Source organism: Pinus tabuliformis, chromosome 5_1 (assembly GCF_031772625.1).
Source record: "Pinus tabuliformis cultivar Carrire ecotype Pingquan chromosome 5_1, CPIR1, whole genome shotgun sequence".
NCBI classification, from domain to species: Eukaryota; Viridiplantae; Streptophyta; class Pinopsida; order Pinales; family Pinaceae; genus Pinus; species Pinus tabuliformis.
Window position 1 is genome coordinate 574090345 of NC_142305.1, and position 24552 is coordinate 574114896.

Sequence of the window (24552 nt, forward strand, 5' to 3'; positions counted from 1 at the left end):
TATATCTATGACCTAATGGATGAAATGGAAACTAATGTGACAAGGAGACAATGATTCATAGTGAATCTCAGATAAGTATGAGACCCTTATGCTCAGATCTATTATTTACACCCATTAGGTTGCATATTTACTAAGTGTTTGGAAAAATGTCTATCAGGGCTAGTAGGGGTCCAATCAAGGTCTTGAACAAGTATTTGCTTTAGTACTGTCATTTCCATGTTATTTTACTGATTTGAAGAGATGGTTCAATTCTAGGCAGTCACCTGGGCTCTAGGCCTAAAAAAGTGGCTTAAGTCCTGGAGTCGCTGCCATAGCACTACCAATTTGGGACTTTGGACATTGGCAGGCAAGCCTATGAAAGCGACTGTAGGTTTCTAGTTGTATGCATGCCTTGTCGTGGGAGTGACTTTGGGTTTAATTCATTGAAATGCTAGGTTAACTCAGGTGTTGGGCACCTAGAGTGGTAGATTAGCTCATGGGCGTCCTGTAGCACCTTTTTCCGTATATATGTGTATCTTTTGTAAATGTGCATACCTTCTCTACAATGCACAGCCTCTGTATATGCATATACACAGAAGTTATGCGCATATGGAAAATACGCATATATATTGGAGTTGTGTATATATGAATGTTGCAGTTGTACATGTGTATGTGCATATACGAAAAATATGTTCATGTACAAAAGCTTCACATATATGAAAGATATATGCATATACGGAAGTTGCGCATATATTAGAAGGTTCGCCAATATAGAGAGGAAGCAAGTGCTTCATCAGGAACTCCAACTTGTGGAATTCATAGGATAATGGTATGATGGCATAAGAGATGAAGTAAATCAAGGAGTTGAAGCTCTTTTCAATCAAGGAAGTTGTTGAAACAATTGTAGATAACCTAAGGGTAAAATAGGTATGTATGCTTGTATGTCATATGGTTGTAGGTAACATGGATCACTACTCTATCTTGAGAAGCATGATCAAAGAAAAGGAATCTCCTCCCATGAAAGTCAATGCTGTAAGGCATGTGTCACACTAGATGAAATCAACATAATATGTCCTCATATGGAATATGAGGTGGTTGACAACAACTAGAGGAACTCTGATTGGAAGTTCCTAGGAATGTCATGTGTGAAGAAAGAGATGAAGCCCCAATTCCTACACACCGGCCTAGTGACTTTTTTATTTATGTCTTCCCACTTTTAGTCATTTTCTCATGCTTCCAACATTTGCATGGTGCACTATAATGCCTCAGCTTGAGTAGCGCCCCGCCTTTCTTGTAGAGTTCTTTTAGATGGTTGGCACATATTCGAAGGGCCTCATTTGAATCCTCAAATTCCAATTTCAATTATTTTATCTACAACCACGTCTTTGTCATGTTATGGTAAGAACAAAAAAGGCCATTAATGATATGATCATTAGCATTGGAAATGGAGGAGTTCTAATTTGAAGTAGAGTGGTGCCAATGTGTTTTGTGTAATGCTTGGCTGTCACGAACCAACTTTTTTCTCTGAAGCATATGTTTCTTTCTTCTCTCAAGTCCTCCAAATCTAGATGCAACATACTCTCAGTTGGCTTCCCCTTCTCAGTCATGATATTCACAATGTTATCGAGGTTGTCCATGTGGATGGTGAAGCCATCATCATTGGATATATTTATATAGGGTTGTTTGATGGCCACCTTGGCACCCATAAGGTAAATCTTCTTGATGTCCACTTGGGGAGGAATTGCATCGTAAATTTCAAACCAAGCTGCAAGACCATTTTCATTGTCAAGAAAAGTCGTGACAATGCACATCTTGTACACCTTCATGAAAAGTGTTCCATAGACTACCTAATCGTAGTGGACTTCCCCAACCTGCAATTCGGTTAATGAAATGGGCGTCAGCCTTTTGAAGGGAACCAAAAATTTTGCACCACCACTGCTGCTATCTCTGGGATCTATAGAAGATGATTGTAAAATAAAAAAACATCCTACATCGACGTAGCTTTGTTTATAGGCAAGAATATGGATGAGATCAACATGGAGTTGGAGGAGAGTTCACTTTTCAATTCCATCTGAGGTATCTCAAAGAAGGGATGTCTTCTCTAGGCTCTCTGAGATGTCTTGGAGGAGTGATTTCCTTGAATTATTCCTCCATTGAGCGATATAAGTCCTTCATCCTTCTTCTTACTCTTCTTCCTCCATTAAGCAATATAAGTCCTTCATCCTTCTTCTTACTCTTCTTCTCCTTGCTTTTCATCCTCAGTTAACTATCAACTTAACAACCTTCTTTGTTTATGTTCTTGTGTTGTAGATCTCTTATGTTCCAAATCCATATTTAATGATAAAGGCATTGTATCATATTTAAATAAAGCTAAACCCTTCAAAGTGTGATTTATCGGTGCTTTCTCTCTATTCCATATGAAGTAAAAGAGCGTGTTCTGAGTTCCTTCATAATTTAAGCATGACTATATTCTATCATTCTTTTAGATAAACATTGCTTCCCTCCTCGTTTAAAAGTGAGTATGTTCCCTTTAATTTTACAATGTGCCATTGTTATGACCAAAACTACTTGTCGTGGAATGGTAGATTATGAAAGTAAATTCTATACATTTCCTAAATTCATGTCATTTAATGTTTCACAAATTATATTTACACCTGTTATTTCTAAAATAATGACACCTTATTTATTTCTCATTACGTTAAATAAAAAAATGACTTCAAAGAATAGCTATCGAGCCTTCACATTCTCCTTGCATACTCTAAACACGTTATTGGATAAGACATACTTATAAAGGCATCTTTTATTATTCTTTTCATAAAAGCATGAAAACACACTTTTTTCTTTAAGAAAACATTCTACCTTAACCATTGGTGATATTTTTTATTCCTTTTATTATTAAAAATATGCAACTAAACCATAAACTAAATCATTTCAATAAAGGTTAACATTTTACCTTATTCATCATTAGAATATGATTAATTTTATAAAAAGTGTATTCAAATCATAATATTTTAATATAAAGATTCAATGTAATAGTTGGAAAGACCTATCTTATTATTAAAAGTATATAAAACAACTCTAAAATAAGTCATTTTAATAAAAATTAACATTTTCATTAATCATCATAAGTGAGATTAAATTTGTAATAATTCTATTTAAATGATAATATTTTTAAAATAAATATTTGATATGATAATTAAAATATATATTTAACACTATTCTTATTGCATTTAAATTTAATTTAACTTAGGATGCAAGCTTGTGTGATTATGATCATATATCAAGTCATTTTTGGAAAAATCACATAGAAATTTCAAGGTTGATGCTTTTAAAATCACTTATAATTCATCATCAAGATAGATAGATATGGATAATACTAAAATCAACTAGAACTTTAGAGAATAAATAAACAATCATTAAAATTAAAAAAAAATAATCAATAAATGAATATAACTAATTAAAACAATAAAACGTTTAAAAACGCCCCTCACTATAATAATAACATCTTTAAATTTATTATAACTATTCATTATTACTATATCTTCCGGAGCTAGGATGGATGATAGGTTGACTCGCCTACAAGGTGTGCATCCCTAATTTGACTAAACTTTACACATAAATAATTAATTAGGAAAAATACATTTTAACATAACTATTTTTTAAATAATCAATCTTATCATAATATTGTGGTATCCACATAAAGTGTTAAACTTTAAAAAAAAAAGTATCATAATTAATTTTATTCTTACTTTTATGAAATTAAAGTGAGTGTGCTTGTAACTGGGGCAAAATAATCACTTTAAAATATTTTACCATTCTCATTTGGAATAATTCTCACATTTATTTATCCAAAATTTTAAAGTACTTTATTTTTTTTATAAATTAATTATTATAAAAATGTTATTTTATTTATTTTATTAAACTTATAAAAACATTATAATTATTTTTATCATCAAGTTATTGAAATTCTAAATTCTAATTATATATATATATAAGTGTGAGAGAAAGAGAGAAAATTAGAGATAAATCAATAAAATATATTGAAAAATAAAATATTAATAAAACTTTTTATTTTATATTTATACATTTTCCCTTTTCAAAAATAAGATTTGCGCAAACAATTTGTTATTTTTATTATATTTTAGTTATTTTATCTTTAATTTCTTTTTTTTAATGCTTTTATATTTGTTCATATATAATCTTTTGTATGTGTGCATTTATGAAAGCATGCTTATATAAATATGTAATTATAGAAATGGGTATCAATCTATTCACATAAACAAACACTAGCCTTTGTATATGTGCAATTTTGTAACTACACATTTACAAATATAGATATATGTATAGGTTGTTGTGCATGCACATATATGGATGCATTAATGGAAAGAAAATCTTATACTTAATTATATATTGAAATCACATTCGTATCTATATAAATATATGGAAGCCAACATCCATATATGCATATTTATACAATCTAACTTCTACTTATGCACATTTATAGAGTCTAACGAAGTTGATTTCTTTAAATACATATATATGAAGATCAGTTTGAATTTTAATCATTATTTCTTTTTAAAATATAATTCTTAAAATATTTGACAAATATTTTTAATTGATACACGTGAATTCAAGTATTTTGTTTTTGAAATATTTAATTTATTTTAATATTTAATATTTAATATTTATTTTTGCCCCTCCCTATTTAAATTGAAGTTCGATGAAATCTTGCTAATATTGATGGGAGCAAATTAAAATTCAAATGGGTTTAAGAGATGTATAATGGAAAATATGAATAACTGCTTTACCTTAAATGTTTTCCAACTTTGTTTCAGAGTAAAAGTCACGACAATGATTCAAGATAGATTTTCATAACTATTAAAAAAGAACATTGAAATATTTCAAAGATAGTTTTTCATCTCGGTAACGATTAAAAAAGACCATTGAAATTTTGAAAAAAAAAAAAATGAGTTACGAGTTCATACCCAACTGTGAGATTGAAAGAAATTTGATTCTCATTTAATTCAAGAAGCCCATTTGGAAAATTCTGGTTTACTAAACCCGGCATGAATCATTAATATTTATAAAATAAAACTAAAATGTTTTTAGTAGGATGGAGAAATTTTGACCGAGATGGAATAAGTGCCCACAATATTTTCTTCTACAAACTCAGCGAATATGTATCAAAAACATTTATTTCATTTCTGCGAGGAAATTTTTTTTAGCTTTTAAAGTGACAAAAGAGGTTTAAATGTTTATATCAAAAGAGGTTTCAATGTTTATATCATAATAGCTTTAAGCTGTAAGCCATTTGTCTCCATTTCCCATGTTTAACTTTCTAAGGTTTGCCAGCGTGTTTTGAGTTTGATGCAAATATAACTTTAAATCTCCTCCTCTCCTATAACACAGGCACCTAAATTTTCTTCTCTTTTACTATTTACATTTCTTTTATCATTGTTGGCTAGGACTTCTCGCATGGAAGCCATGTAGAACACGGTCAAAAGAAATGAAAGTGAAGCATTAATGGAAAGTTCCCATGTCGCCGAGGTACGGTGGTATTGAACTAGACAACTGATTATTGGAAATATCCAAATCTGTAAGAGTGATCGTCGATCGAAACCACAGCGGAACTTCTCCCTCAAGGCGGTTGTCGGAAAGGCTGAAATGAAGGATCTCCACGTAACTTCCCAAACTGGCGAAAATCTTACCACTCAGAATATTGCCTGCGAGATCTATGTTGGTAACAAGCATCATGCCTCCGATCTCGACAGGAATGTTGCCTTCAAGTAGATTGCGTGGAATAGAAAACAATTGAACTATATGCCTTAAATTCGCAACAGCAGGAGGAATGTTACCTCGAAGCTGATTGTACCCGAGATTCAAGTCTTGCATTTGAGTGCAGTTGGACATGCTCTCTGGTATTGTGCCGCTCAAATCATTGTGGTAGAGAGACCGACTACTAAGCTTCGTCAAACTGCAGCCAAGTTCTTCTGGTATACGCCGACTGAGCCGATTTCCAGAGAGCCAAAGCTAGGCCAAGCTTGAGCAGTTTCCTAGCTCCGTTGGGATCGCTCCGCTCAAGTAGTTATCAAATGCCAGGAATCTGGTGAGCGATTTTAAGCGACCATAGGTATACTTCTTGTTAGCAAATTACCCCTCACATTCCAGTACTGGACGTTTGTAATATTAGCTAACTCGAGCGGGAGGGTACTCGTGAAGAAATTGGGACTAATCACGAAATCGTGGAGGCCAATTCCTCTTCGGCAACGCATAGCCTTAGCTTATCGAAGGACTCTCTCACCTCCTGTTTGTCCATCGTCCTGTCGCCAGACATCATTGTCCCACACCCCTTCCACTGAATTTTCTGCGATCGTTACAGCCGCTTGAACCTCCGAGGATATATATTTCGCGATACCCAGCGCTACCAGACACGGAGTATGCACGACCAAATTCAAAATATAGTGGGCGGGTAAATTGAAAATATCAAAACCGGGCGGGAAAATAATATCAAAAATTTTTGGGGAAAATTCAAATGTGAGATCCATCATGCGGATCATGCCCATGGTGGATCGTGTGACATACACATAAGCCATGGTTGATGGATGCGAATACATACCGAGACGTCAACACAATCTCCTATTAATCGGAATCTGTTTGCCGGAGAAACGATGCACACGGGTTGACAGCCAAAGCCGATGTCAGAACCCGTCTCCCAAGACTGTCCTTAGACTTTTTTAAGAGAGCATTTATAATGCTATAGGGTCTGAAATAGGAACTGCCAGCACTCAGGTAGCCAGCAAGACCCAAATATCATAGGACTAATACACATGCGATCCATGGTAGAGATCGAGGCAAGGTCCTGTACATCTAGCGCCTGGGCCAACCACGTACCCAATGCAAATTAATTCCTCAGCGAACCAGCATTAATGTCGGAGATTTAATTCGTATTCGTATGTCTGAAATATTCGTTAAATTAACATCGTATTTAAATGATAAATTATTGCATTCAATATGATTTCGATAATAGTTTTGCAATTATGTAAACAAATCATTCAAAGTTGGATTAATAGTTGAAAAGCACTTTAGCCATAATCATATAGTAATTGGGGTCAAAATATATGTATATAAATTATTTTTGTGTGTTGTTTTTATACTTGTTATTTATGGAGGTGTTACTTATGGTATCAGAGTGAACTCAGGTTTCCAAAAATGAGACCTCTGGGGTAAGAAATAACAATTTTGATGATGTGCACATAGGAAGCAGCAAAGTTTAGTATAAGGCGAACTAGAAATCTACCACCTGGTTCCATAATGGGGACATCATTTCAGGAAGGCAATTCAGAGCTTTGGGTGTAGCTGGGCGATGATACGCAAAATCCCAACGTCGACCTCCGAACCATTGTCCAAGAACTGAAAGGTGAGCTGGCCTGACTCTTCGCAGACAATGAAAGACTGATGCAGGAACAAGAAAAAAAATCTAAAGAGCTTATCAGATAGACAATATCACCGTCCACTAGCCCCTAGTCCGAAGCATGGCCACACGACTAGGGAACAAGAATTTCAAACTGAAAACATGGAGACAGAAAGAGGAGAAGAAAACCAGGAGGAAGAATTAGGAAACGTGTCAGATCACAAGACAAAGAAGAAATAGAAAATTGAACTCCAAGGAGAGTTTCGAAAAATCAAGCCTCCTCTCTTTGAGGGGTAACAAGAAGAGGTTGCGGAAGCATGCTTAATTAATATGAACAAATATTTCCATTTGTATGAATATGATTACAATTTGAAGGTTCGTCTGGCCATTTTCCAGCTTCAAGGGAAAGCTACATTATGGTGGGAAGAAGTAAAAACAGTCCATAGAGTCAATGAATAGAGTATAACTTGGGATAAATTCCAAAAAAATTTCAAGGAAAAGTATTTGACTGAGAGATTTTATTATGAGAAAGTTAAGGAGTTCCATGACCTCCGCTTGAGCCAAATGACCATGGATGATTTTATATGAAAATTCACCTCTTTGTTGCGATATGTTCTTTATATTGGCGAAGAAAAAGCCAAAGTACAGCAGTTTGTCAGCAGTCTTCCGTTATTTATGAAAGAACGACTGGAGTTTGATAATCCAAAAACCATGGACGAGGTCATTCGGAAAGCACGAATCCGTTATGAGCAGAATAAACCAAAGGGAGATACAAGTAAAAGGTGGGTAGGCAAGAAGGGAATTAAATTCATTTCCAGCCATAAGGGAAATAAGAACAACAACAAGAAGGGACTATATAATGGTCAAGGTAGTGGAATGTGAATTTTAGAATAGTCCAGGAAATTTTGATATAGTCAATAGTTAAATTTATTATTGTTTGTTAAATTTTCATCATATTCCAAAATCTCAAGATAAGGATGACCATTAGTTGATGTAAGGATTTTGATCTGAGAGCCAGATTGATTGCACAAATCAACGAAGGAAACGAAACCGAAGTGGTTCCTCTAATGACTTTTGCCATTGCATATACAAAGCAAGGATGTCGAAACGGGTATAAAACTAAATTTTCGACAATGGATACAAACTTATTTCTTTATCTCCTATCCATAGGCCACTGCGTACTCACTTTCCACCTACTTCTCTGGTGGGGATCACAATGGCCTTAGAACTTAAAAAGTGGACATTAGAACTTATAAATAATTTATTTTTTACAATTATTAAATTAAATTTATTTAATTTTTGATTGTTTCAAAAGAGAGGGACTCTTATTTAGTAATCATTACTTTGGACTCCTCATTAAATAATGACAACTCATTTGCACCATGTAGAAAATGATAAGTGACATGACATGTTATTGTAAAGCCATAGTCTAACTAGCCGGAGGAATTGCTCAGAAAGTTATGGAAATTCTGGTCATATTTAGAGAAAATCCGGCAAGGATTTTTGTAAGCGCAAGTTATAGTTGTTAAACTTCAAAATTTTAGGTGTCGTAGACGTTTTTGATGGTGCTGAATCCATTTCCACCATCAAAAACATGATTCAAACACTGCCTCTACAAGATTTTTTGAAATTTTTTTGCCCGGATTCCAGCCACTTTTGGTCGTCTGGGCAATTCCTTCGCCTCAGTAGACGACTCCTAATGTAAATATTTTTTATAGCTATTTACAAATAAATAAATATATCTTTCAATAACTACCTATTTAAATATGCATAAACTTTATATACATTAAACTTTATTGCTTCTTATTATGAACTTAATCTTTAGTACAATTAAAAAAAGTTATATAAAATATAAAAATTCTAATAGTATTTTTTGAGTCTGCAATATGTGAAATCATATCATCGGTTACAAGAAACTTAATTTTCATTGCTGTCATTTGAACATATGGTTACTGCGAATCAGGTTCCCAACATCGAGATGGATTTCAGACTTTCGAGGTAATCAATTCGCTAATTTATGCTCTTCGGTGGCTCTATTCTCCATCGTGGTGTTAATATATTATCCATTGTAGCATTTTAATATTGTCCATTTGTCATTAATATATTCTAGCAGTGATAGCATACATTAGTCTAATCGCAAAAGTGGAAAGATGGATTTCAGTCTTTCGAGGTAATCAACTCGCTAATTAAATTCTCTTTGGTGGCTCTATTCTCCATCACGGTGTTAACATATTATCCATTGTAGCATTTTAATATTTTCCATTTGTCATTAATATATTATAGCAGTGATAACATACATTAGTATAATCACAAAGGTGGAATATTGGAATAATGATAGCCATGTGATAGTCTTATGGCGATGACTGCAATACAGATAGCCCATCTCCATGTCATTACATTATCTTTATTGTGAATCAGGTTCCGAGCATCGAGATGGATTTCAGATGCAACCTGTCTTTCTGGGTAATTTGTGATTAAATTCATATCAGGTTTTATACTCTTCCACTTTTCCTTAATGGAAATCACTAGAAGAACAGAGGTAGTAGGAACCTAGAAGAACAGAGGTAATAGGAACCTAGAAGAACAGAGGTAGCAGGAACCTATCACTAAATAACTCATTTAGCAGGTAGTGGAGGTAATGGAACTGGCATTAAACGATATCACCAAAAAATAGAGGTAGTAGGAACTGGAAAGAACATTTGTAGCATCTGTGCAACTGATTGAAGGTATCACTTGCTACAATATTTGTACTTTTGTTTTCTCTCTTGTTTTCTTTTGTTTCCTCTCTGGTTTTCTTCTATTCAGTTTTTTCATTGTAACTTTCTTTCCTCTGTGTTGTTGTGTCTATTGTTCACTTTTCTCTAGTTTTCTTTTGTTTCCTCTCTGGTTTTCTTCTGTTCAGTTTTCTCATTGTAACATTCTTTCCTCTGTGTTGTTGTGCCTGTTGTTCACTTATAGAGTGGATAACTCATTCCCACTACCAGCGTTGTAGAATGCACACATTACTTATATGTAATTAGACACTAGGGCTATAAAATGCACATCAGTTATCTGCAATTAGGGTTTTTTCTCAAGTGTGATTTTAACCATCTACTATTTCGCATTGCTGATGAAAGAACCAAACGATATTTTGAATCATTTTCGGTCGGTGGTCACCAAATTCAAGCTGGGCTCATATATTTTTGTGAAACTCTAAAATTTCCTAAATGTTATTGAACTGTACTTTAAATTCCTTAAATTCCACTCTGAAACTTTAAGTTGTGATAAACAATGTGGAACAGGTTGGGCTCAAATATTTAGGTGGAATTCTAAAATTTCCCGAATGCCATTGAACTTTCCTTTAAACTTCTAAAATTTCACTCTGAATTTTTAAGTTGAGATAAACAATGTGGAAATGGAAATCACCATTGTTCGAATATGGGCTCAGAAATTTTCCTAAAATTTTTGCAACGCCATTGATCCCTCTGTGTTAACATTGAACCAAGCTACTTTTATTCTCATTGAGTTTTAAAATTTCTCTAAAATCTGAACTAAACAATGTTAGAGATATGAGTATAAGTCTGGGCGGGATTATCGGTTATCACGTTCTCACATAGTAAATAAAGTATAATACCAGATGATAAATACCCACTATGATAGTTTGTTGACTTAGGGCTTTGATGTCATTACAGTTCACTATTTACCCCTAAATATCAACCTTTAGTGAGAAAACAGATCATGTTCTCAATTATTGCTTTTGGTAAGTGGAAATGCTTGTTTTAGATGCATGGGGAGATGGGAACTCAAACTTCGTATTACAACGGTATAGCCCACATTAATGTGGGAACTGCCAAATTCGACCAATTTATAAACACAATCAGCTCTTTATGCCGAAAAAGGGCGTGAACCCCTATTTATGATTGTGGGGATTTTATTTTCTCTTTTTCTTGTGTAAATTATACATATGGAGTGCTTTGAGACATGCTCTGTTGATTGTCTTGAGCTTAACTACCAGGTTCGAGTCTTGAGGGGTAACTATGTCAATAGAATTTCCTAATTCATGCTCCTGGCCTCATCCCCTTGAAACTAATGCATGGCAATGGGCATCTATCTCTCTATCTCACTCTCACTGTCTCACTCATTTGACTCTGGAGGAGTGTCTATTTCAGTAGAATCGCCTCTCATCCCTTTTGAAACTCATACCTAATGGGTGGGGAAGACCACAATGATAATGTAACCTGGTGGATAGTTAACATTATCTCGATATTCCGTTGCCTTTTGTCTATCTGTTAGGTCTGTTATGTTTTTCAACGTTGTCACCACCTTCCAAAAAATGGAGAAACTACAAGAGATAAATATGGCAAAATTGAAAATACAGTTTATGTCCAAAGAATGGTTCCATAATGCCTTTTAATTTTGTTCTCCCAAAGGTTCCACTGATATTGACAGTTGCAGAGGAGATTCACTCAAGGATTTTAGAGATGTTTTGGTTATTTTTGTCTCAATTAGATACCATCATTAGAAAAAGTATCATCAAAGAAAATAAATTATCTAAAATTTTCATTTTAATTTTAAGTTATAGTGTTTAAGGAACACACTCTTCAAGTGTTCGCCATTGCCCAATGACTCTGTTAAAGAAACTGACCTGGTAAATCATAAACGCTAGCAATGAAAAAAGGATTTAAGTGGTATTGCTCTCCCACTAAACTTACAGTACTATATTTTTTGACTTCTCATTTTGTTCCATTCTTGATAATGTCAAATAATATTGTGCTATGTTGTATGCATAGTTACAGATTAAGGAACTAAGTGATTCTACTTCAATTAAAGATGCTGCTAGCCAATTGCTTGCCACTTGAGAAATATCACTTGAAAACACTCACTCTTCATTCAATAATAGATCAATAAGTCACCACAATATCATGTACCTCTAGTTAATTTATGTGATTATAGTGTTTTCACCTTATGAAACAGTGCTTAGGAACCAGTGACCTTTAAGTACATGTAAGCACAAGTAATGAAATACCACTAACAACAATTCAAATAAGAAGCAAATTGACTATAGCTTAATGCAAGTGGATTTAAAATAGGAGGAATTTCAGGGTTAGTATCAGCACATGCAATGCAATCAATCATTAGAGGCTGCCTTTTAAGCTGCAAATACAAGGTATAAGAGACAAGAAGAAAATTTTAGAAGTGTAAAGAATGCACCAGCTCCTAAAAGTACCACTGTCAAGGTGAGATAAGCCTACTCCAGCTTACCAGTCAACCTGGGTCAATCAACTATGACTAAATTTAGATTAGTGAAAGAATTAGTAAGCTAGTAGATTAGTTTTCCCTTTTAAATCAGGAGATAGAGGATGCCAAGGGACCAAAATCCCAAGCTTCCCAAAAGAAAGATTCACTTCTATTAATGAAGTTAAAAATGAATAAGTCTCTTAGACAGAAGGAAGGTTCTTCTTCTTTAAGAAGATTTACAATGTAATGAAGTTACAAATGAAGAATCCTCTTAGACAAAAAGAAGATTATTCTTCTTTAAGAAGATTTACAATGACCATGACAGAGATCTCCTTGGGAAGCAAAATTGATTCAACTGTTATCTGATCTCAAAATCTTTCAAGAATTCAGTGGATCAACCTTCAATTACTCTTAATCTTCAGCAATGATTAATATAGTCTATAATGCTTACGGCCTATGTGAGAAAGAGGCCTTCGAGGGTCACAACAAATAGGGAGAGTATACCTTCCAAGAGGAACTTTTCAGCTTCTACAAAACACAAATGATATGCAAAAACGATGCAAGGATTTCTGCATAAAATCAGTACGGGTTAGTTGATAATTCTGACAGTGAAATTGAGGTCTCTTCAAAGCCAAATCAGATGACCAACAAGAAATGACACAAACACTACAAAGAACTGATCCAAACCCTTTATGGCCACTCTAGAAAATGATCACAAATTTCTAGTTAAATCTTATTCCGATTCAGGTGTAATTTTTTATTAAGTTTTTTATGCTTCATCTTCTTTAGAATCAATTTAAACCCTCTTTCAAGTCATGCCTTTTTCATCAGAGAAGGAAAATATAATGGAGCTCATAGCTTTGAGAGGAATAGCTCAAAATTAGACAGGTATTAGACTCACGGTTACCTCGGGAGGTTGGATTGGGTGGGGAAAGAAACATTCTGAAAGTTTGCCAATCCACAAGACTAGTTTGAGCAAAATGCAAGATTAATCAAAAGAATGAATTTAACAAACTCAAGCACAAAGAACCTCAGCTATCCATGTACGTAGGAAAACAATTTATGAATATTTGATATCATATAGTCACATGCCCAAGTCATATCCAAGTTTTCCATAGCTATCTTCAATTGGCATACTTGACAATTTTAGCATTTTAATAATAGCAAGGTAATCATTTATCTATCATATTCTTCACATGGAAATATTTCTCTTGAGAAGCCTTATCAAGGAGTGGAATCAAACATTGATGTTTCTCACACTCTTGGCATTGCCACAGTCACTAGTTTCTGGTTCTTGATATTGAAACCATCAAGCATGTTGAAAATGAGCATCTCCAGAATAACTCGAGCATGCATACAACATAGCACAGTCTTATTTGACATTATAAAGAATGGAACAAAAGGAGAAGTCAAAAAACCTATTATTGTAAGTTTAGTGGGAGAGCAATACCACTTAAATCCTTTTTCCATTGCCACTGTTTATGATTTAATAGGTCAGTTTCTTTAACAGAGTCATCGGGCAATGGCGAACACTTGAAGATTGTGTGCCTTAAACACTATAACTTAAAATTAAAATGAAAATTTTAGATAATTTATTTTCTTTGATGATACTTTTTTGATGATGGTATCTAATCGAAACAAAAATAACCAAAACATCTCTGAAATCCTTGAGTGAATCTCCTCTGCAACTGTCAATATCGGTGGAACCTTTGGGAGAACAAAATTAAAAGGCGTTATGGAACCATTCTTTGGACATAAATTGTATTTTCATTTTTTCCATATTTATCTCCTGTAGTTTCTTTATTTCCTGAAGGCAATGAATTCCAAGGCATATTGACATTTTCATTAAAATTTTATGCATCATGCATTTTCATTATCGATTGAACTCCATGGAATACTTTTTCTCCAGGCCAATGAATTCCATGGCATATTTACATTTTCACTACATTTTTATGCATCACGCATCTTCATTATCAATTGAACTCCATGACATACATTTTCTCCTGGCCAATCAGTTCCATGGCATATTGACATTTTTATTAATTTTTTTAAATGTCATGCAGGCCAATCAATTCCATGGTATATTGACATTTTCATTAGATTTAAAAAAAAAAATCTCGGCCAATAAATTCTACAACATATTTTGTGGTAGCATTAAAATAAATCCTATCCTATTTGATCAGAAAAATGCTTTGGGGATTTTCAGGATCAATTCAACTCCATGGAATATTCCGTGATAGCATCAAAATAAAGCCAATTTTGTTTGACCTTTCAATTTGTCACCTATAAACCAGAAAAATACTTCCAGGCTCTGTTTATATTGTTTTGTTGCATGCAGATTTTTATTGTGGACTATTGATGAAGGAGAATTGCCATTTAGTAGAAATAGAATGACTTTGCAATCTTAATATGTTATAGATTTAATCCAAAAATATATGATAATATAAATAAACCCAAAAAATAACAAGATGTGAATATAGATATAAATGCTTCTTTATTGATCAAACCCTTAAGGTAGGGCAACACCATACATTAACTCCTTAAGGAAGGAGAACACTCCACAAGCCATATGCATGTTCATACAATAATCCTTGACATCTCTCAATGGGGAGTCTCTAGCCTCTATATAGGCCTCATGCATACAATACCATGGGTCATTACCATGGTTCCCTCAATACCATCTATCTAATACCATGGGCTTATTACATTATTGCTAACTACTTGTAGTCCCTTACATGATACGGGTTAACCACCTTATTTATTACTATGGCCTATCCCATTATTACATTATTCCCTTGGGTACCTCCCTTTGTACCCCATATTATCCCCCCTAGGTATACTACATTCCACCCCCCTTAACATGTTCCGTCCCCGAAACATGGGAAGAACACAAATAATAAGATCTACTCAAATGAGTAGTCCACGGGTACCATGCACGTGCATCTAGCCATCTAAGAGAAAGGTGAACTCTCGATCTAGCTGGTGCCTCGCTAGCTTGAGATGGAAGTTGATCCTCGTAGCTCTTCTGTGTTCATGTGTAGTAGGTGGATCGTCGTCCCTCTCTATATGCCATCCGGGGGTTGTTGTCCTTGTAGCTAATTTGTTGCCATCTTGTTGGCTATTTTCTTGCTGGGTGATGTGGGTGGTGATATGCTGAAGTTTTAACCAACAGTGTATCTTTCTTTAATTTACCACCTAATGGAGCCTGATTGGTATGTTGTGGTGCCTGTTGTTGTTTCTTATCTTCCAATATTACTTCAACCACTGAATCCTCATTTGATGTAACATTTTCTACTTCAGCCTCCTTGGACTCTACCTATTTATTGATGGAAATATCCTGTAATGTAATTTTCTTCTTGTTATACCAGAGCTTTAGGAATTTCTTCTGCGCATTAATATTGATAGTACCCACCGCTTCCATCCAAGGGTATCCCAAAACAACATCCACATTAGCCATATCGGAAGCATAAAAATTAGAATGCAATACATACTTGTCCATAGAAATATTCAAATCTTTATAAACTTGCACCTCCTCATTATTAACCTGTGTGTGCTCCATTTGTTTTGCTGGAACTTGCAATTTTTTTGCCAAATTGACATTTATAAGATTCTGCTTGCAACTAGGATTTATAAACACAATGATCTTCTCCTTTTGAAGCAATCCATGAACCTACAATAAGGAGATACCAGTAGGAAATAACTCCACATGTTTCTCATTATCTTGTTTTTTGGCATGAGACCATCTGTCTAAAATTAATTTTTCAAATTCTTGATATGAAAGGTTGTACAACTTCTTTTTGTTCAGTAATTCCCACCATGTGGATGCCTCATCTAAAAAATGAGCCACCACCAAAAATCTCCAATGTTATTCCCATACTAACTTTTCTGCTTTTATGTATTCTTCAATAGTAGGACCATTATCTTTTCCTATAAAATATAGAATCGCCATGAAGAGGGTTTGGGAAAAATTCACTTACTTGGCGAAAATTTGGAATTGTCACAGTTTAGTCAATATTGCTCAGAATCCCTATTATGACTTGTTTTTTGAAATGGAACAACCATTCTGCATCTGCCCATGTGATAGAAATCCCGATCTAGGTACTGGAATTTCCGATTCGCGCTGCACTTGTCCCGTCGTCACAAAAAATTTCTGAAAAAATAGCTGATTTTAAATTAGCGATATCTCCCTCATCCGGACTCCAATTCGACTGATTTTTTTTTTGAACTTGGGTATTTTTTCACAAAAAATCCAGATCTGCAATTATATTCTACATAATTTGCACTAGAACATACAGATCTGATCTGCAAACTCGCCACCCCAAAATATTCCTAGAAAAAAAATAAAAAAAAATAAAAAAAATAAATAAATTTCTCCACTTTGCCCAAGAAAGTGCTCTGATACCACTTGTAGTAGATCTAACCCAAAAACATATGATAATAGAAATAAACCCAAGAAATAACAAGATGTGAATATAGATAGAAATGCTTCTTTATTGATCAAACCCTTAAGGTAGGGCAACACCATATATTCACTCCTTAAGGAAGGAAAACACTCCACAAGCCATATGTCTGTTCATACAATAATCCTTGACATCTATCAATGGGGAGTCTCTAGCCTCTATATAGGCTTCATAGATACAATACCATGGGTCATTACCATGGTTCCCTCAATACCATCTATCTAATACCATGGGCTTATTACATTATTGCTAACTACTTGTGGTCCCTTACATGATATGGGTTAACCGCCTTATTTATTATTATGGCCCATCCCATTATTACATTATTCCCTTGGGTACCTCCCTTTGTACTCTATATTATCCCCCATAGGTATACTACATAATCAAATTTACGTTGTTTATATGTGCACATGCATCTGTCCGTGCAAGTTTCAGTAAGCAAGAATAATCCTTACACCAAACATTATGATAATAGGGAAGGCCAATTCTTATTTCTTAGTGCTGCTTTTATTAGAAAACAAATATTTCTGTGCCTGGTTCAAAATTTTAAAAATTAAAATATGTCATAGGATCTGGATATCCTGCTATTATTTTACATAGAAATATTCACACACATTAACTTAAAGGAAAAACAAAGGCAGGCAAAGCAAGAAAACATACTCTCCAAGTCACTAATAAGTTGAGCATTAAGAAAACCCAAGTTACCACTTACCAGTAAGCCTAACATAAAACAAAGGAAATCCAAGCAAGAAAACATACTCTTTAGGTCACTAATAAGTTGAGAATTAAGAAAAACTAAGTTACTAGTCACCAGTAGACCTAACATTCAGGGACTTAGAAAACAGGCTAGCTACAGTTAGATGTTCTACATGTTTGCGTAGTTGCAATAAAAAAGTACCATGACAAAAGAACACATTATGATATATGCATCCTTGCTGCAAGATTAAAAACCATAAAGACTACAGAACCTGAATCTGCACTCAATTCACCAATGTTGAGCACATCTTGATTATGTGCTTGATACATCTGAAGCTTATTCTTGTTATGAGAGTACATCGTACACTTAATTTTTGTTTTCCTACTTAATTGATATATTTAAGCTTCTTTCCAGTAACAGAGTTTACTGATTTGTTTAAACTTACTCAAAACATATTGAATATCTTATGCAATTTATTATGCAATTCTCAATGAGTAACTTGCGCAGATTTATCGTCATAAGAAAAATGACCATTGATTTGTGTTTAGAACTTGCACTCGCTCAATCTTAGTGGTTCGTTTTTGGAACTTACTAGGTAATTGGAGTATTGAATTCACGACATAGTGGAGCTCGCAGTAAGCGAAATCATCATAAAAATAGAGGTAGCAGGAAGTGGTTGCGAAAGAACATTTGTAGCATCTGTGCAACTGATTGAAGGTATGGCTTCCTGAAATATTTGTACTTATATCTTCTCTCTAGTTTCCTTTTGTGCATTTTCCTCATTGTCACTTTTTTTCTTGTGTGTTGTTGTGTGTGTTTTAGATTTTAAGATGAATATGTCTCATGTGATCAATGTTTATACATTTATTTAGGTTAATCCACTAGATTTTAATTTGCATTTGGTTAGCAATGGATAATATTGCTCAATGACAAGAAGAGATGGTAGGAAGATTGTAGTTCCAATTTCCGTCTCCCTACTTTCAGTCTAGATGATTATGGTGGCAAACATTGCCTCTCTATTGTAAATGGTATATGTTTTATTGTTGCATAAACAAATTCATACATTAATGTATCCTTATTTAATATTTCGGAATGAATTTCTTTTTTCGGTGTCTATTAAAATCCTGTAGCAAATGGGAACTCATAGAATGATTTTTAACCTACCTGTTACCACATGAATTGTCACCAAATAGTGTAAGACGTGCATTTGAAAATAATTCTATGGAACTTGGAAAATAAACATCTTCCCACCCTTCGGGATGGTCCAAGATCACTACAGGGGCTTCCCTGTAAAATATTTATCTTCTATGGCCTATCGTGCCCAACAAAAAAAGGTATTGCTGATCCAAGTCTTATAATCAGATATAATATGATAATGATATGTTCTAGTCAAGTTGAAAATAAATATAATCAATAGAACAAAAAGTGAACTCACCAAGAACATATCTATATTCATGGCCTACACATTATGTGTAATCACGTTGTTACAAAGTCTTAGTTTAGGCGAATTAGAACCATCTCAGTTACCTTGTATTTCTTGTCAACAACATCGTTTCTCTTCTCGATAGCTTGCTAAAGTACATGGCTTTTGTGATTTCCTATCATCTTCCTTTCTTTAGGCTCCTTCATGCTTTCGTTGTATGTCATAAGCTATTGGTTCGGCATATAGAAACTTATATGGCAACTTCATTGTTTTCTTTTGTAGAGTCTCCTTGCAAATATGTGGGAGTAAGAATGTCAAGTTAGTTGCAAGTTCTATTCCACTTTTCTCCTGCTTTTGTTTCATTGCAAAATACAACTTCCCTATCTTGTTCCAAATTCCCCAATCTTGCAACAACAAGACAATTGCATCTAGCTAACCAATTTCAACAAAACAATTCACGAAATAACAATATAAACATGTCTGAAATAATTGATGTTGATAGTTACAAACCAAAAAAACAATGTGGCAATGATGCGACTATTGATGATGTCTTGAACACCAACAACCTTTTTAGAATCGAAGCATTTTCATACAGTCGAGGTGATTGTCTTTTCAATGCAATTGAAGTCCTTTTGCATTTTCGATATACGTCCACTGAATTGAGAAATGGCCCAATAGACCACTTCCTGATGTGCCTTGAATAAGGTCACATAGAAGCACTGGAATCATTCAATTACGAGCTAGCACCTAATATCCTGTATTAGCTTCATGGAATTTGTGACGTCGAAACATATTTGCAAAGAATGTGACTTCCGGCTTCAAATGTTCCTATTGAGAATGAATGAGGACTATGGGGAGACACATTTTGCATATGTTGGCTAGTGAAATGGTTGAACTTATCAATAGGAATTTGGTCGTTAACAAAAAAAAGGTATTTTCTATTCAATTCAAACAAAGCGACAAATCCATTGCATATATTTTTCCATGATGAGAACCCCTTTAATGGGCACTATGAACCATTGTTATACAAAAAAATAGCTCAATCAATTGTAATATGCAATGAATACCTTTCTCCTCCCTGCAAAGATCTACAAACCTATTGGGAAATAATGAATGATAAAATGCAAGGCCATAGATTGCATAAAGCAACAAACACTATATCCATTTGTGGAGATAGCATGTTCTTTTCACTTTTTCATTTGATTGCACCTGACTTTGATGTAGAATCCTTAAGACTTTACATTGTGTAGTCATTCTGTAATTCGATCATGTGCAATGCAAACACTGCATTGCATTGTCTACAAAAATATTTATCAAAAGATGTCATAAAAACTCAAAAAAAAGTTGAAAATTGGCAAACATACCTTATGAATATGGCAATACCATTTGAAAAAGGTGGAATAGAAGGCAGGTCGTTTTGTTTGCAATGGGAAGAAATATTATTCAAAGTAAACATACAAGAATGGTCCTCTGTAACTAGGAGCATTGTCAATTACTACCAATGCAAGAACATTTCAAGTCAAACATACAATATAGTGTCATTTGAAAAATATGCATTTCACACCCATTATGCACCTTTATCAATAGATGGACATACCAATAGAATCAATGTACATTGTCAAATTCTTCCAATAGAAACAACATCATTGCACACACAACGTGGACCTATGTCAAAAAATGCACATGTGCATGAAGACAAATTGCAATATGGTATTACATCAATGATAGAAGATAGAAATAATAGGTCCAATGTTGTATATTAAAACAACTATCACGATTATAGACAAAAAAATATAAAAATTTATGCAAACAAAAATCACAGAATAAACATAATGGCTTATCCAAGAAAAACCCTATAACAATTTACCTAGCCAACGTAGAGGACACACCTGAGCAAAAATGTCCAATATGTAAACAATTACAGTTTCACAAGAATATGAAGAGGATTGGAAAAGACTTCGAACAAATATATGTAAATTTATGTAAAAAACGTAGAAATATGCCCAAGAAAGTAACTTGCAAGGTTTGCAAAACAACACTTCGAAATGAAAAATTGCCAAAATTTGTTGTACTTGAGAACATTAGGCAGAACAAACCATTTGCAATTGTAGCCACACTCTCAAAACTTGAAGAATGTCTTGTAGCATTAAGCATTACATTTGCATAAATAAGACAATGGGGCCACAAACGGTCACAAATGGGTTTAACAGGATCGATCATCAATGTTCCTGTCCAAACAGACATTGTTCAAACTGCACTTCCACAATCTATGGAAAACACAACAATAGTTGTTGTTGCATTGAAAAGATGATTGGAATATAAAAATGCATTTCAAACAGGGAAATTCCATGTGCATATTGTCAATGTGACAACATTGAAGGAACTATGTTCTTTGTTATCACTGCAAAAATTTCTGTAGAATTTATTAAAGAAATAAATGTTCAGAGGTAACCATAAACCTAGTTTTAAGATTAGGATCTAGCCTGCTTAATTCTCAGGGAGGGCTCTCTCTTTATGATTTAACTTTGTTTTAGTTAATTTATTTTAGGCTATTTATTGTTGGACTTTGGTTTTGATTTTAGTTTGGGTGGTGGGATCACTTACTTAGATTAACAAAGGGTTTCTCTTACCATTGGGCTATGGGGTCAAATTCCAGACAAACAGGACTAGATCAAGTTCTAAAAAACAGTGTCTACAGGGCAAGATAGAGGAGTTACTACAGATCTCAAAGGCTAGATAGTGAAATGGTTTCCAATCGGATCTAGGGATCAATTAAGGGTTCCTTAGACCGGATTATGAAGAGAAACGCAAGAGGTCAACTGGGATGGAGAGCAATTAAGGGTTCTCAAATCTAGATATCAAAGGAAAACATAAAAATGATTAACTGTGCAAAACAAAGTGTACTTAAACAAATTCTGAGTTGAATTTCCAGTTAATTCATTCAAATTTGGATAACATTTAAGTGTATGAAACACATAAGAAAGTAACAAAATCAGACAAAGAAGATACTTCACTAAAATAACTCATCTCATGAATCCTGTAATGAAATCTTTTTATTACTTGCTTCAGTCTGTTGACTTGAAAATTGGTACAATAACCCTTAGGTTTAAGATCAAAATAACTCCCCAAATGTATAGCATTCCACACTCAATACTTCGAATTATGAAGTATTTATACAAAAAAAAATTACAACATATACCGAACTATCTTGGGAACTAATCTAGGAGAAAGAAAAATCTTCATGCAAAAAGATAGGGACAGTTATTGAACTGATGCTTACTATCCCTGCTTATTAGGTTATGCTGGCTTTAATCTTTGATCTTTTGCCTTTTAATCTGCTTTGTTGTTTGGTCTTCATGCTGGATGCTCTATTTACTCTGGCCTTTCATCTGATACAGTTTGACCTTGCTGACCTATCAATGTCCTTTTATTGTGCCCTTTTACTTTTACTGTACATTTTACATTTTTACTGTGTATTTCTAGTGTAAATCATTTAGTTTTTTCCATGTCTCAGCATCTAGTAATTGGATATTTAGCATCTTCCTGTAGATCTCATTTGCCTCTATATACTTGGCAAAAGTAGGCTTATTGACAAAAAGGTGTTTTACCTCATGCTGGAGGTAAACAAAATTCTCAAAAGTTTGATACAATACTTTACCAGTAGGTATACCCTTCATGGATGAAGTATTCACCTGATCTTTGGCCACTTCTCAAATTTTTCTGTTATAATCCTCCTGTGTCGTCAACTTACCATTTAGGGATTTGATAAACCTTTTTGCCTTGAAATCTCAAATTTGACCATGAATTTGTCAATGGCCAGTTGCATGGTTTGGCACTTATTCTCTAGGTTCAACATCAAATTCCTCTTGGTGAGGACTCTTTTAACCTCCAAAATTGTACCTGTTTTGTCTTGTAGCTCTAATTCCTGCAACTCATACTTGTTCTTGGAGTTGAGGAAGTGAATGATCCTTGTAGCTTGCTCTGGCATGTCTCCAAGATCTGCTTTGACTCTTTGAATGGATTCTGTAGCCTACTTTATTAAATCAATCTGTTCAAAAATAACCTGTATGGATGGCCAAATATCATTGATATAGTCAATGATATTGGCTCACAGTTGCTCCTTAGCCTGACCTAGAGGTTCATTTAGTGTCAGTTTCTCCTCCGGGATTTTTATTCTTTCGGTCATCCTTGTAAATTTTTATTCTTTCGGTCATCCTTGTAAATTTGTAGTTTGCAAAAGAGGGGTTTGGGTATTTAGGTGGAAATACTCTTAAATTTAAGGGAAAGTTAATTAAATTCAATTAATTAATCTTTGAATTAAATGTATGCTTTCAAATTGAGAGGGTCATTCTGGTTTTTTTCTCAAAAAACCTGGAAATTGGTGGTTCAGGCTACAAACTAGTTTTAATGGTGACTGTAGATGGTACGGTGGCTCCAGCTATGCACTGGATGCTTGAATTGGGCATCTGGAGCTTGTTTAGGAGGTAAACGACTTTCAATTTTGGTTGCAGAGGCTTAGGGTGGCACAAGAAGGTTTAGGCAACATTCACAGTGCAAACGAGGGAGAAGAGTCGAAATGGGCTTCTCCAGCCTTTTAACCGGCAACGGTTAGAATTTGGCGTGGAATTTATAAATGAATAGTGGATGGTTTTGGCTTTTGCGGGGAGGATATTTTAGAGGTCTTGGCAACACTTTTGGAGAGCGGGCAGTATTTCCTTGAGAGCACACGATTTCACCTGGAGCTACCACGTAGTAGAATAGGGCCCGAGCATCAATATACCCCTCATCCCCAATCGAAACAACTAAGTTGACTTGGCTTCGAATGTGTGTTGACCGTTCAAGAGAATGGTAAGGACTACACCTTTCACACAAGCTAGTGTGGAAGCCATCACAATCAAATAATCGAACAATACTTCCAGAAGGGTTAGACTCACTTTTCACGAAATAAGTTCCATACAGAGATCTGAAGTTCTACTAGTGTGTAGTGAATGTTGTAGCGGCTACAACAACCCTCCAAAATTTTGGCTCGCATGCAAATTTCGAGCCTACCTTGGATCCTACAAGCAAGGGAACTTGGTCACTTGTTGGTAAGCTGATGATCTCAAGCTTCCCCTCCTTCATCTTAAGAGTTGTTCATGTTCGTGTTGGGTTTTGTTATATTCTTTCCACGACTAGCTCACGTAGTTAACCGGGGGGTTAGAGGGGGCACGGAGCTCCACCTTCGTTGTCCCAATTGCGTAGCAGGGGGGTCACAGGGGGTTTGAGGAGTGCGGGTAACCCCACTCTATGGGGTCTGGGGTAGCACTCCGGAAAATTTTGGTTTTGGACCCTATGTTAGGTTGGGCGGACCCACCTATGGTTTTGT